The sequence below is a fragment of the Alexandromys fortis genome, unplaced genomic scaffold (genome assembly GCF_014885135.2).
Source record: "Alexandromys fortis isolate MF-2015 unplaced genomic scaffold, M_Fortis_MF-2015_v1.1 scaffold_222, whole genome shotgun sequence".
Taxonomy (NCBI): Eukaryota; Metazoa; Chordata; class Mammalia; order Rodentia; family Cricetidae; genus Alexandromys; species Alexandromys fortis.
Window position 1 is genome coordinate 1690398 of NW_026068108.1, and position 6030 is coordinate 1696427.

General features: G+C 48.4%; 1 protein-coding gene across 13 annotated transcripts in view; it reads right to left on the bottom strand.

Annotated features, from left to right (window-relative positions):
* Positions 1 to 5677, bottom strand: part of Celf1 (CUGBP Elav-like family member 1) — a 68345-nt gene extending 62668 nt beyond the window's left edge. For 7 of the 13 annotated variants that reach the window (XM_050124206.1, XM_050124205.1, XM_050124211.1 and 4 more), the window contains exon 1: positions 4709 to 4724. The gene's annotated coding sequence lies outside the window, so the exon portion shown is untranslated. Of the gene's footprint in view, positions 1 to 4708; positions 4726 to 5319 lie in introns of those variants that run through there. The other 6 variants (XM_050124212.1, XM_050124214.1, XM_050124213.1 and 3 more) reach the window with 4 other exon arrangements.
* Positions 5678 to 6030: the final 353 nt, after the last annotated feature.

The window sequence follows — 6030 nt, forward strand, 5'->3', positions numbered from 1 at the left end:
AAAAAAAAAAGGGGGGGGCTAAAGCAATGGCTTAGCAATTAAAGGTGCTTTCTGTGCTCTTCCAAAAAAAAAAAAAGGGGGGGGCTAAAGCAATGGCTTAGCAATTAAAGGTGCTTTCTGTGCTCTTCCAAAGGACCAAAGTCCAACTTAGGTTCCCAGTTACTTACACAGGACAGAGAGCTCACAACCAACTCTAACTCCAGCTTCAGGGCATCCAGCACCCTCTTTTTGCCTGCCATGGGCAGGTACACACATGTGTCATACACAGATACATACTCATACACATAAACAAAAATAAATCATAAAAGCAAAATTAGTGTGGCTACTAAAACATAAAGTCCAACAAGATGACTCAGCAGGTAAAATGCTTACTGCCAAGCCTGATGACACGAGTTCCTGGACCCTCTTAGTAGAAGAAAAAACTGGATCCCAAAAATTGTCTTCTGGCTTCAACACTGTACCATGTCAAGCACACACCTACACATACATGTACAAATTTTCAACAAAATCACAGAAAAAAGTATTGTAAAGTACATAAAAACTGGAATGCTTATCACTGCTGATGGGATTATAAAATGACAGAGTCGGTTTGTGATGTTGCTCAGTTTGTGGAATACTTGCTTTACATACACAAAGCTCTGGGTATTGATTCAATCCTCAATGCCACAAAAATCTGAAGTGGTGATGCGCCTCTGACATTATAGCATCTGGGAGGTAGAAGCAGGGAACCAGACGTTCAAGGTCACCATCATATTTACAGCAGATTCAAGATTAGCCTGAGATACATGATGACTTTGTAATTAAGAGCATTTCCTGCTCTGCAGGAGTTTAGTTCAGTTCCCTGCACCCACATCAGATAGCTCACAACAGCCTGTAACTCTAGCTCCAGAGGATCCAATGCCCTCTTCTGGCTTCTATGGGTACTGGCACACATGTGGCATACAGACTCATATTCTCTCTCTCTCTCTCTCTCTCTCTCTCTCTCTCTCTCTCTCTCTCTCTCTCTCTCTCACACACACACACACACACACACACACACACACACGTGCACAGCATTAGGCAGAGGCAAGCAGATCTCTGAGTTTGAGGCCAGCCTGGTCGACACAACCAGTGTGAGCAACATAGGAAGACCTTGTCTCAGAAAAAAACAAATACCCTGAACCTCAAACCATATATGGACCTATGGACTCAAGCATTTAGGATAAGGGATGGTCAACCTATAAGCAAAAGAAACAAAAGAAAACTTGAACAGGCCAGGTGTATTTCTGTAGCAGCAGCATTCGAAGGCAGATCATCCTCATCTATACAGTAAGCTTGAGGCTGGCCAGGGCTACAGACATGGCAAAGATGACACAGCAACAAAACAGTAACACCAAATTTAAAACCACTCAGTTGTGTATTTCTAATGGATAAATTCTATGGTATATGAATTGTATTACAATAAAGCACTTTTTTAGAAGGCAGATGAAAGATTACTCACTGGTTTCAAGAGTACAGAGTTTTATGTTAGGAAGACCCAAATCCCTGGGCAGAGGAGCCCATGTATGTATGACAGTTGTTTTTTCCCCAAGCTATCACGTTATCATGTAACAGCCTAGTTCCTTATTAGGTCAGGTCTCCCAGTAAAACAGAGTTAAAGAAGCTACAGTACAGTAAAAGGGGGGGGGCACTAAATTTAGTACCCACAGTCTATATTTGGCAACAGAGCCCTAATCTTCATTAAAAAAAAAAAAACACCCAATGGACATATATACAACAAATGTTAGGTCTCTGTTAATTCCCATCTTACTCTTCTGACCCACTCTTTAAGTAAAGGAGGATTTCTCTGCTCCTATACTGGAGCATCTACTAGCCTATCTCATGAGCAGAAAATATTAAATACAAGGCATTTAAATTGTGTCTGGGGGCTTAGAGGACCTGGGTTTGAGTCACAGTTCCTACACAGTGGCTCAAAACCATTTGTAACTCCAACTCCTAGGAGCCCCACACCCTCTTCTGATAACCCTGGGCAGTAGACACATGTGGTGTACACACAAGCCGGGAAATAACATATGCTTAAGAATAAAATGTGGGTGGTAAAACAACCAAGCCAGGTGGGCAGTGATGGTACCTGCCTTTGACCCCAGCACCTGGGAGACAGAAGCAGGAAGGTCTCTGTAAGTTCAGAGCTAGCAAGGTCTACAAAATGGATTCAAAGACAGCCAGGATTATTACAGGGAAACTGTCTCAAAAAACCAAAACAATCAAACAAAAACAAACAAACCAAGCCTACTGCCTACTAGTAAGGCTTAAAACTATTACTGCCTGGTGAATTAATTACTCCTGTAATTCTAGCACTTGGGAGATAGAGGCAGGAGGTCAGAAGGAACCATCACCTAGCTGATCAGGATAAGCCTACTATGGTAAATAATAAATGCCTCTTTACCACATATAAGGCAGGCCAGGGGACTCACATCCCTAACCCAGTACTTGGGCAGCTGAGGCAGAACTGCCGTGAATTTCAAGGCCAGTCTGACCTACAGAAAATGAGGCCCCTGCCCCCAGGAAAAAAGAAAAGGATGTGGCTAGGACAGCAATCAGCGGTACACAGCATGGCTATCACCTGTGGGAGGCCATGAGCTTCCTTCCCAACACCACAAAAAACAACAAACAACGAAAAGCTGGAGATAATAAAGACAAATTTTGGAAGATGTGGTGGTATACACCATAATTCCAGCACTTGGGAGGTAGGCCAGTCAGGACTACACAGGAACACCATCTTTAAGGGGGTGATGGAGGTATAAAATTGTAAACTCACCCACCAAAATTTAACCATAACCTCTGAAGGGTAAAATTTCAACCAGGCAGTGGTGGCACATGATTTTAACCCTAGCACCTGGGAGGTAGAAGCAGGCGGGTCTCTAAGTTTGGGACCAGTCTGGTGTAAAGAGCGAATTCCAGGACAGTCGGAGCTACAGAAAGAAATCCTGTCTCAAAAAACAAAACAGAAAGTTAAGATTTCTTCCTAATTGACTTACTTGTACCTTTCATAATGAACCTGCAACTTCTGTATTAAAAAGAACATATGGGGCTGGGCAGTGGCGGTGCATTCCTTTATTCCCAATACTTGGGAGGCAGAGGCAGAAGGATCTCTGTGAGTTCAAGACCAACCTGGTCTACAGAGTGAGTTCTTAGGCAGTCAAGGCAGTTACAGAGAGGAAACCCTGGGGAGGTGGGATATGATATGCCAGGCAACGTTGGCAAACACCTTTAGTCCCAGCACTTGGGAGGCTGAGGCAGGAGAATCTCTGCGAGTTAGAAGCCAGCCTGGACTAAAAAATTCTACGACAGCCAGGGTTTCACAGCAAAATCCTGTCTCAAAAAATAATAAACCAAAAGAAAAAAAGGAAAATAAACAAATCATTCTGGTTTCAATTTTCACTATCAGCCCACATGTACATTCACAGGGAATTGGAGCTAACACCACGTGAGACGGGCACCAATTCCTAGAGAATTTTCAAAATTAAAATAAACTAAAGATCATAATGAAAGAGTGATCTGACCAACTACTAACCAATTGCAAAAGGATTTTTTATAATGTAGTCTAATTTCAAGCCCAGAGCCCTTCTCATTCCATCATATCTTTAAGGGCAAATCAGCAGCACCATTACTCATGATAGCAACTGCTGCTGTGTTTAATTTAAAAAAAAAAAGAAACAATGTCTTTTAAAAGCACCAGTGCTAAACTGAGCAATAGTGGTGCACACCTTCAATCCCAACACTCGGGAGGCAGAGGCAGGCCTGTGAGTTTGAGGCCAGCCTGGCCTACAGAGAGAGTGTTCCAGAACAGACTGCAAAGGTAGACAGAGAAACCCTATCTCAAAAAACAAAAACATACAAAGAGAGCACTTGCTATAATAACCTCGAGCAAATAAGTCACTTTACTTTTGGAGGGCATCAGAAAAGAAGTCTCAGCTCTCTGTGATAACCCGTCCTAGCAACAGATCTTTAAGAAAAGAAAATCCGAATGAATGACAGCAGTGGAGACCTACGCTCTAGAGCCAAGAGCCATTCTTAAGAGAACAGGTGGTTGAGAAGGGACCAAAAGGAACCAGAAGTTTGAGGGCTAAAGCAACAGCTGAGAATTCCAGCTTTGCTTTACTAAAAACACGGCTTCAATCTTCCCAAAGTCATGCTTCAGAAGCCACGGTCTCACACAATAAAGCTAAAACACGAAAACTAAATCAGTGTAGCTGCAGTTTGTCCATTCTAACCTCAGTGACTTTCCAAGTACACTTTTTAATGCCAAAACCAGAAAGAAGTCCAATTGAAGATACCTTCATACACACTAAGGATTCAAAGAGAAAATGAAACTGTGGAAAAGGTGAAAAAGTGCGATTAAAACCTCTTCAACTCACAGAATCGAAGACTGCGAAGAGACCTTTTAATTAAATGTGAAGTTCCTCCACGCACTTTAAAACTCATCAACAGCCTTTATCTCCACGCACTTTAAAACTCATCAACAGCCTTTATACAGCATTAACTCTAAGGACCAGAAAGATTCCGCTTTGCTAAACAGGCAAATCTCACACTTTCCACCCGGGAACCAGTCCCTAAACCTACGAGAAGCTCTTTAAGAGCACATGCAATGGTCTAAGAGAATTAAACAACATCCTGCCGGAACGACCAAACCAAGACACCAACCGACTTGAAACCCAAAGCCTGGTACCTAGCGAAGAATGCGCATTCAAGGGCTGTCCGCGCTCCTGGGTGCAGATTCGAGCCCGGCTACTAGGCCTTGCCTGGGAGAGCACCTGATGTGGGGGGAAGGGGGAGGGCGAGCCAAGGCGGATCCGGTGCGAGAACTGGGAGAGCTCCGGAGCTGGGAGAGAAGCACTGCCTTCCAGGGGCGGGAATCTGGGGCACCCCAGGGGTGGGCACCAAGAACACGTGGGGCGACAGGGTCACGGAAGAGGCGTCTCGGGCAGACAGCTGGAAGCTCACACAGCGGACCCACAGAGGAGGACCCGGGTGCCGTGCTGGAACCAAGCCCTCGGGGCCTGGAGAGTGAAGGCAAAGGGCAAGGGAGCCCGGGCAAGGCCACGAGGAGGGCGGGTCTCCCGGGGAGCAGGGGCACGCGCCGGGAGGACGCGACTGGGCCCCGAGTCCCGAGCAGTAGGCGGCCTGGTCTCCGGGGTGCGGGGAACCGGGAGCGACCGCGCCCGGAGGGCCCTGTGACCCGCAGCGCCCGAACCGGACCCACCCCGCGGCGCCTCCCTCCAGCCTCCCTCTTCCCTCCCTCCACCCCGCGGCCCGTTATCCTGCGGCCGCCGTACTCACCAGCGGCTGCACCTGAGCCTGCCGCTGCCTCAGCTGCTGCCTGCGCCTCCGCAGCCGCCGCCGCCTCGCTGCTGAGGCCGAGTCCCGGGGGAGCCTCCGCGTCCCGCCGCCGCCGCCGCCTCTGCCGCTGCCGCCAGAGCAGAACACCCCAAAATGGCGGCACTTCCGGCACCTACCACCCGCGGGGAGGGCCGCGGAGGAGGGGCGGGCGGCTGGGGGAACGTACCACCGCGGCGCCGCCCGCTCGCCCGCCCCCCCGCCCGCCCGCGCCGAACCGACCCGACAGGAGCGCGGCGCAGGGGCGGGCGGGGCCGAGTGCCGGCGCTGCAGCGCCCCCTCTGGCCGAGCCGTGGAGGAGCAGCCGCTCCGAAGCCCTGGGGGCCGCGGGCGGAGCCCTCAGCCCTGGGAGCTGCAGGGGCGCATCTCTTTGTCTCAGAGCTGTGCTAGAGGGAACTGAAGTTCTTGTCTCTGCGCACCGCACCTCCTGGACCTCTGGCGGGCAAGCACCGCTCCTTGGCTCTAAAAGTACTCATAAATAAATATCTGATAAATGAATGAGCTAAATGTTGCTTGCTAGCCCTGGACACGGGGCACACCCTCCTTTTTGCATGCCAGCATCCAGGTAACTGCATCCAGGCCTTCCTTCTTTGCTGGTATGTGGAATGTGTGTTGCAGGCTTAATGACTTAGGGAAGTGCCTTGTACAGAGATC